The following is a 10,030-nucleotide window of genomic DNA, read 5'->3' as shown; positions in this document are numbered from 1 at the left end:
ATTATGTTTTTAAGATAGACAAACAAATAGTTTCTCCCATCAAAAAGCTTGATCAACGTTTTTGAACATATATATGTAAGAATGAAAACAACAACAAACGGCATGGCTGTGCGTTCCAGTTACTGTGCAGATTTAAATGGATTATACGCCAAATTAAAGGTGCAATGGTTAAAAGCTGAATTAAATATAAAGGAGGATAACAAGTGGTGACTGGATTTATACTGCATTGTGTTGAAGGAGATGTTGAACACTGGTTGTGTCGTTGGAACGGTGGAATGCAACTCGGCTCCATTTCAATATCGAGTAAAAAGTTCAACACCTCTTCATCTACATGTAAAACGCACTCGTTGACTGAGCCCCATATAACGCAGTTCAATTTCATTGACATTTACCAGATTAGAAGTCGCCACTTGCTCCGTCATGTTATCGATCTCGTAAAGCAGACGATTCATACCGGGAATTCGTGTAATCTGTCTACTTCTACCAGTAAGGGGTCTACGTCATCAAGTTGACTATTTTGCCACGTCATCGCTTATGAATTGTTTCTTTAAATTAATTTTTAATTTATTCATATCTTTAGTTAAGGTCTTCCGTAACAACGGGAGACCTTCTACTGATTGTGCTGGTTAAGATTATTCTTATTATTCTTTTTTCTTTCTTTTTCCTAGACGCTAACTTTGAAGCTTCATATCTCGCTCATTTCTGCATGGATTTTGCTCAAATTTTCAGTGTTTATAAACTTTACAGAACAATTTTAAAATCATGTACTACATTTGAGAAATTCCCTTCTGTTCACGAGTTATTCCCCTTTGAATGAAATTTTAGGGGCTTTGGTTTCCAGACAAAGGCTCCGAGACTGTATAAGCTTGAGCAGAAAATGCATTGAAAATGAAAAGTAGGAGCATTGTAGTTGTGCACATCGTTTTTTGTTTTTTAATTACAGCGTTCGAAATAGTGGTTGACAGGGTTAAAAGAATTAGGACGCCTAAAGGAGCAAAAAAATTACACATATTTTCCTTTGTATCTTTTAAACTAAAAATATTTTGTTAAGACGTGTAGAACAAAAGTTGTGCAAAATGTTAAGAGCTTTCTTTTAATATCCCTTAAAAGGGGCTGGTCTCTTAAATTAGGGATCTGGGGATCTTCAAAGTTTTCGCTTTATAACTCAAAACGGTAAATATTTCAATATGGCTTTTGCTGGAAAGGTTGTTCTTTAACATCTTATTGATCTGATAAACATAATATTTTGTTCGAGTTTTGTGTTATATATGAGTAAAAAGCTTGACCCGCAAACAAGTAACCGTATCATTAGGTAGGTGAAGGGGGAAAAATATGCGTATAACTTAAATAAACTTGCTTTAATTGATAAATCTGACTTCATGAAATGCTAATATTCTTTTAAAATAAGGTTTTAACGTGACCTATGGTTCCTTTAAAAATCATCTATCGACAACTTTCTTTTTTTATTATTTAGTAGCTTCAATATAAACAATCGTTCCAAAGAAAAAAAAGAGGAAAAGGTTATCTCTTCTACGTTTGTTATTAAAACAACGATATATTTGATTGAAGAAACAAACCTTCAAGCATAGAATAACTCAGTCATTAACTACACGCATCTTACATACACCGCGGGGTTTGTTTTTGTTTACAATTACGTAACCGACTCGAGGAACCATCGCGTGTGAACCAGGGCATGTACACAAAGTAAACATTGTCGTCCTAGATATAACACAGAATGTTATGTTTTTGATCATATTGGATTTTTCGAATAATTCAGTCTTTCCGGGGATGTGTACACTTGTTTATACGTCCCTGGTCTTACGTTTGATTTGTTTTAAATTCAAAACTCTAGAGCATTGAGTCAGGCAATTTAATATACAGTTCGTTTCTCAATCATGTCTAATTGAATGTGTGTTTAATATCGGAGATTCATCACTGTTGGACTAGCGATCTGTGATTTCACACTACTTTAACTGAACACACAAGCTTTACTCAAATTCTTCGTTGGGAAAAAGAAAATGGATACATTTTACAATCATAACGAATTATTTCTGAACATGTTTTGAAATCAATAGTTTATAATCAGGATTAAACCATGCAAATCTAAACATGCGTATAGAATATTCAGAAACCCATGGCCGGCCAGTCTCATTTCAAATGATTTGTTGTTGTATTGTTTAAAAACAATGACTTTGATTAAACATTGATTCAGAACTCCTGGTCCAAATTATGTAACTTCGGTACGTGCCCCTGGCGTGAAATTCATACGCGACTTCTGTGGGCACTGTGTGTTTTAATTAATATTGATAAAAAGTTTCCATATGATAAAAGAATATGTCCTGGCCTTGACCCATGGTCACATTGTCAAGTTCACTTTTTAGAAAATACAAACCCCGTCCTGGCCATATCAAGTAGTGAAGAAACATTTAGATTTCATACTTACAACAGATTTTCATGTTAACTGAGGCTGCATTAGGACCTGACCCAAGGACATATGGTCAAGTTCAAGGTTTTTATGTCACACAGCTCCGACGGAAGACCTCTCGTTGCTTTGCAACGAGCTTTGCTCTAGTTGTGCTTATTTTTTATAGCAATGAAAAACAAAAATCAAACGAATGCGTATCATTATATAAAATGCTTGTGTAGAAAATCCCATTCTATAAATAGTGCTAAAATTAGAACGGGGAAGACGCATTCCATAGAAAAGTAGTCCCGCGTGCTTAGTGCAGATGAACTCCGAACGAAATTTTGACAGAGAAATCAAACGAATTTTTCAACCAATCAGCATCGTTGTTAAGTCATCACTTTAAAAGTTATTAAATGATTAGTGAATAACGCAGAGTAGACCTAGATTCAGGACAATAATGGAATGACCTGTCCTCCCTCAAAGTGGACTACTCTGAAGGGTATATATTAGAACGCACTAAGAGTTTCAGGGTAGTCTGATACAGAGCAGCTGTTGGAAAGCTGAAGAAAGAAATTCGAGAGGTAAGAATAAATAATTTAAAAAAAAAACTAGACTTGTAGAGTAGCACCAGTGGCAAGAATCTCGGGGGATTGAGTCGAGATACTGGGGGCTGTAAATCGAAAGATTGAAACACCTACATGTAGTATCCGCCATCAATAGGAACCTGGAGCAAGGTACACGGTGATAAGAGTTACCCAGTGATTAGAATCGAAGCCCACCTCATAACTTCTGTAGTTAAAAATAAAAGAACCCAGATAGGTTAGGGAAAAATTATTATACTGTATATAAATTAATCATACACTCAGGTAGAGTTAGAGGAAAAATTATCCCCTTAGAATCCTACGCAAGGTTACACGTTACAATATATATATCCTTAGGCTTGCCAACCAATCGAGCCTAAAAGCCAAAAAAAAACCACGTAGTCTACGCTGTAGATACGTGTGTGGATTAGTGTTGTTGCAGTCCTAGGTGTATTTATGTGTAATTATTGTTGTTTTGTTGTTATTCTCTGTTAATATTAGCCATATAATGTAATTCATTTCGTTCGTCCTGAAGAAGGGACAGGTCATCCCGAACATTTGACAATTTGGTTGTTCGTGTCGTTGGTCACTTTAGTGCTTTGTTTAATATTTGTATTTCAGCTTGTATGCACGTTGTGGATCCGACACTTTTAGGTATCGGGTGTTGTTGGAACTCGGTGATTATATATATATATATATATATATATATATATATATATATATATATAAATAAAAGCACTAAAGTTCCAACAACAGCCAAACATTTTTGGATCAGCTCTTTGGACGAATAAGGCATGTCCTAATTCGCTCCACTTTTAACATTGATTGGCAAGACTAAAGACCAAAAAACATGTAGTCTGCGTTGTAAATACGTTTGTAGATTAGTGCTAGTTGTATTTATATGTAGTTTTTGTTATTATTCTCTGTTAATATTGACCACATTATGTAATTCTTTTTGTTTGTCCTAAAGAAGGGACGGGTCGTCCCGAAAATTTGACAATCTGGTTGTTCGTGTCGTTGGTCATTTTAGTGCTTTGTATATGCATGCAAGGTGAAGACATCGAACAGTGATCAATCTCATATATATATATGGAACATTATGATTTGATAATGCAAATATCTGTCTTGGGTTCTATAGATCACGCATGGGCACAAGTTACCGACATAACAACAGCTCTAATTCTGTTAAATGACGTCACTACGACAGACGACAACTATATTGAGACAGCGTCGAATGTAACAGGTAAGAATATATTTCAATGTATTTGTTTGTTGTTCAAATTTTAGAATGTTTCATTAAGTATCAGCTGTAAGTTGATAAAGTGCTACAGATGTATCACAATGGGGGTCTTTATCTCCACGCGGGACACGGAACCTTGAGGTTTACCTTGAGGTTTACGGTCTGTCGCGGTTGTATGGTGAAGATGTTGGAAGCACCTAATGATTAAGTTTTCGCTGTGTTTACGTGGGATTTTCTAGTATAAAAGGTGAAGATAACGAACAGTGATCAATCTCATAACTCCTATAAGCAATACAAAATAGATAGTTTCATGGCAAACACGGAGCCCTGGATATACCAGAGGTGGTACCAGGTGCCTGGGAGGAGTAAGCATCCCCTGTTGACCGGTCACACCCGCCATATGATCCTTCCAGTGTAGAGTTTCTCACACAATATGCTTGCGACTTCCTTTACGATTTGTGTCCCTTTTATATTAGAATATTGATTGATTGTATATTGTTTAACGTCCCTCTCTAGAATATTGAAGACGCCACCATTGCCAGTGAAGGGCTGCAAAATTTAGGCCTATACTTGGCGCTTATGGCCATTGAGCAGAGAGGGATCTTTATCGTTTCACTCCTGCTGTGGGGTCTCGGTTTATGCGGTCTCATCCGAAGGACCGCCCCATTTAGTCGCCTCTTAGGTCAAGGGAGAGGTACTAATGATCAATTCTAACCTGGATCCGCACGGGATTATTAAAATATTTGAAAGATCGTGCGATAATTAGACGAGATATTTCAAAGATAATGAACAAACGTAAGGATTGAAAACGGAAATTGACAACATTTAACACACACAGTACCTGTAGATGTAAATTCATAACAAAGACAACATTTAACACAATATCTGTAGATGTAAATTCATAACGAAGACAACATTTAGCACAGTACCTGTAGATGTAAATTCATAACAAAGACAACATTTAACACAATATCTGTAGATGTAAATTCATAACGAAGACAACATTTAGCACAGTACCTGTAGATGTAAATTCATAACAAAGACAACATTTAACACAATATCTGTAGATGTAAATTCATAACAAAGACAACATTTAGCACAGTACCTGTAGTTGTAAATTCATAACAAAGACAACATTTACCACAGTACCTGTAGTTGTAAATTCATAACAAAGACAACATTTAACACAATACCTGTAGATGTAAATTCATAACAAAGACAACATTTAAAACAGTACCTGTAGATGTAAATTCATAACATGGACAACATTTTGCACAGTACCTGTAGATGTAAATTCATAACAAAGACAACATTTAACATCTGCAACGGCTGCTTTGCGCACAACACATGAGAAGGTAAAGTAAGGCATCCACCAGCTACACTTGTTTGTAGAACACCTAAAAGGAACTGTTGTCATTATGAAAGAAGAATCAATTGACTGACTTACATACAGTAAAGTGGGTTTATTTTGTTTTCATAAAGATTTTTTCTTATTCAGATTGCCCGAATTTGAAATTTTCCACTTATCCGTATAACGAAACCACAACGGAACTGAATGTCGGTATGAAAGCCACTTTAAGACTATCTCTAACATTACCACCCGGAAGTTACAACCTGGTTAAACTCAGAATCGCACGAGGAGTAAAGTACATTGATATCGGATACTTCAACTGTCAGTGGGGTAGTTCTGTTAGATACGCGTCTAAATCTACAGTATATGTGGCCAATTTTGGAAAAGTAAGTTTATTTTTCCTAATGTTCATTGAGAATGATTTGTTGGGCCTGTATAGAAGAGAAATATGTATTGTAAATTAGTTTTAGTTTTGCCCCGAAGTCAATTGAATCCAACAAATCAAAGGAATCTGTTTTAACTTTATACACGTTTTCCAAAAATCGATGTTGAAATTTCATTTTGTACATTAATGAAAGATGAAGATTAATCTCTTAGCTACCTCTAAAATGTGCCGGTAGAGAAAGGGTTAAGGAATACAAAATAGATTTAGGCAAACACGGATCCCTGCATGATTGATTGATTGTATATTGTTTAATGTCCCTCTTGAGAATTTTCACTCATATGAAGACATCACCATTGCCGGTGAAGGGCTGCAAAATTTAGGCCTGCGCTCGGCGTTTATGGCCTCTGAGCAGGGAGGGATCTTTATCGTTCCACGCTTGCTCTGACACGGGACCACAGTTTTTGCGGTCTCATCCGAAGTTCCGCCCCATTTAGTCGTCTCTCATGACAAGCAATGGGTACTGAGGACCTATTTTAACCCTGATCCCCGGGGGTGGGGTACTGAGGACCTATTCTAACTCTGATCCCCGGGGGTGGGGTACTGAGGACCTATTCTAACCCTGATCCCCAGGGATGGGGTACTGAGGACCTATTCTAACCCTGATCCCCGGGGATGGGGTACTGAGGACCTATTCTAACCCTGATCCCCTCTGGATTAAATCCCTGGACATATCAGGTGGGACTGGGTGCCTAGGAGGAGTAAGCATCCCCAGTCGACCAGTCACACCCGTCGAGAACCCTATATCTTTATCAGGTAAACGGAGTAATCCGTAATCAAAATCAGTGTGCCAAGAATGGCCTAACAATCGGTATGAAACCCGTCAGATCCAATACTAATTTGTAGTGGCAAACTAGATCATTATAATGATAATATAATTAGCGAAATGCTTACTTTAACCCTGTAACATCAAGTTGTTTGTCGGTAGACAGCCTCGATTTAAGAACTGATCATATGCAGAACGAGCTCTTCTGTTTCGAATCAGTTGAGATATATCAACATCACACGCAGGTGATTGATTGATTGTATTTTGCTTAATGTCTCTCTCGAGAATTTTCTTTCACATGGAGACGTCACCAAGATCGGTGAAGGGCTCCAAATTTAGGCCTTTGCTCGACGCTTACAGCCTTTGAGCAGTGGGGGTTCTTTAGCGTGCCACACCTATTGCGACATGGGGCATCCGTTTTAATGTCATCTCCCAGGACCCGTGATATTTACACCTGGTGCCGAGCGTTTGGCAATGGAACTGTCAATACCTGTTTTAACGATTTAAGTTTGTCGCGGCCGGGATTCGAACCCCGGCCTTCTGCATGCGGGGCGAATGCTCTAGCCTGTAGGCCATCGCCGCGCAGGTGATAATGGAATATTGCTACATAAATATGGGAAGTTAAAGATGGAGAAGCTGAAACCATCCCATTTGTAAGTACATGTACTTACATCTTACATATTTCACGTTCACAGTTCACTTTGGAAGCTGTGGTAAATGAGTAAGTAATCCTAATGATGAGTCTTGTTCTGCTACTGAGAGTGGCGTATGTTAGATATAACAGACAACATGGTCTATAGTAAGTCATTTTCTTTTTAATGGAGTTAAAACCGACTAGAGAATATATTTAAGTGCTACCACATATAAATGCGCAGTCAAAAATCATCCAGTCTCTGCATGATATTAATCCACAGTTAACATCACCATGCAGGCTATGTATAGTATGAAGGCAGAATAAAATCATCTACGGTAAGCATAATAGGAAGGCAAAGTTAATTTCATACAGGCTATATATGATCTGTAGGCACAGTAAATATCATCCAGCCTGTGATATCAGAGCACAGTAAAAATCACCCAGCCTATGATATCAAGGCACAGTAAAAAAAATCACCGAGACAATGTATAATACGGTCCAAGCGTGATTAGAATCATCAGGGGTATAAGACATGACATTTTATCGATCATTTGCCAAATTTGGTTCTCGCGTGTAAGAACTAATTGTACTGTTTTGATTTGACGGAATGCATTTGTTCATAAGGCGGATATCTAACTGACTCTATTTCTGCTTTCTAGACAGGTTTTGCCAGAAAGTTTGCGTACCAAACCTCTCTACACCTGACTAGCGTGACAATCTCGGATGCTGTGGGAAAACGACAATGCAACTGTGATTCTGATATCTACTTCCATAATGCAGACGGTCTGATGGATGGACAAAACATCAGTGTTATTGGTCGAGCTACGGTCCAGACAAAATCGGGTGATGCTGTATATGAAAACATCGTGGTATTTACTGCCAGAACCTCAGTACTGGTATATAGAAATTGTATTTACTGCCAGAACCTCAGTACTGGTATATAGAAATTGTATTTACTGCCAGAACCTCAGTACTCGTATATAGAAATTGTATTTACTGCCAGAACCTCAGTACTGGTATATAGAAATTGTATTTACTGCCAGAACCTCAGTACTGGTATATAGAAATTGTATTTACTGCCAGAACCTCAGTACTGGTATATAGAAATTGTATTTACTGCCAGAACCTCAGTACTGGTATATAGAAATTGTATTTACTGCCAGAACCTCAGTACTGGTATATAGAAATTGTATTTACTGCCAGAACCTCAGTACTCGTATATAGAAATTGAATAAATTATAAAACTGTTCAAAGCGAAAAATATATAAATAGTCACGATACCATTATATGAAACACATCAATTTTCAGACCTTATTCTTATATCGGATCAAAATCATCTGTTCGGATTCCCTTTATTACTTTGTACTTTGCCACTAGTGAACGAAACCCGAACAGATGATTGTTTAATTAAATTGGATACAACTGTGTAGTGCAAATTCTACACAGAAAATGACCGTCGTTGTAATTTGTTTTCAATTTTGTTATGCTTGATCGAAAAATTGCATTTCACTAAATTCTATATGACTGGAAATATTGCACACAATACAGATATGTTCGTGTTTTTACAGGAAATCAATAAAACGGCGTATTATGAACTGGACACGGGAGTTCCTTCAGAAATCTTCTCTGAATTTAAGGCGGTTACAAAGATGGTTTTTAGATCATGGATGCCGTACTATAATCCTAGAATTGAAGTTACAGTAAATTATGGAAATGGAACGTTATCAAACACAACCTGGGCTGCCTATCTAAGAGTTTTGACAGTCGCTAATCATTTTAAACCCGTAAGTTACTAATGCAACGTGATATACATACCTTGTGTATAATGGTACATACTGTACTGTATGAAGGTGAAGATAACGAACAGTGATCAATCTCATAATTCCCTTAAGGAATACAAGATAGAGAGTTAGGCAAACAAGGACACCTGATTATACCAGAGGTGGGATCGGGTGCCAAGGGGAAGTAAACATCCCCTGTCGACCGGTCATACCCACCATTAGCCCTCTATCTTAATCAGGTAAATGGAGTAATCCGTAGTCAATATCAGTGTGCCAAGAATGGTCTAACAATCGGTATGAAACTTGTCAGACAGTATTTGACTCAGTGATAGGTTGTATTGGCAGAGATGGGATCAGGTGTATTTCATGTATACTGCGTGTATTTCATTTGAAAGCAAAATCATCTCTAAGTCTGAAAATTTTATTTTGTTGTAAAATATGCTATTATGATAGATTTGTATGCCACTTAAACCATTACTACTAATAAAATTAGCTTAAGTTTTTTGAAAATAAATATTTAGATTCTATTGAATATATAAATAGCTTTGCTTTGAATAGGACATATTTTCATTAAGGAAAAATCTTTACAATTCGGTGTTTCTATGAATTTTCTCTTATTTTATTACAAAAACAATGTAATAGAATTTTCAAGTCAAGAACTATGAATAATGCAAAAGTAAAAATATGGACTAATAGAAAAATCTTGAGGCAAATATGAAGTTTAATAATATCAAAAACATTTCTAAATAGCTTTACAAAATTGTATAACGATTTCGTTGCTATCATCTTTGTTTTAAATAATATTTTAAAATTACTTTTGCCGATTTA

This window comes from Ostrea edulis, chromosome 7, assembly GCF_947568905.1.
Source record: "Ostrea edulis chromosome 7, xbOstEdul1.1, whole genome shotgun sequence".
In the NCBI taxonomy this organism is placed as follows: domain Eukaryota; kingdom Metazoa; phylum Mollusca; class Bivalvia; order Ostreida; family Ostreidae; genus Ostrea; species Ostrea edulis.
This window is presented reverse-complemented; position numbering follows the sequence as displayed.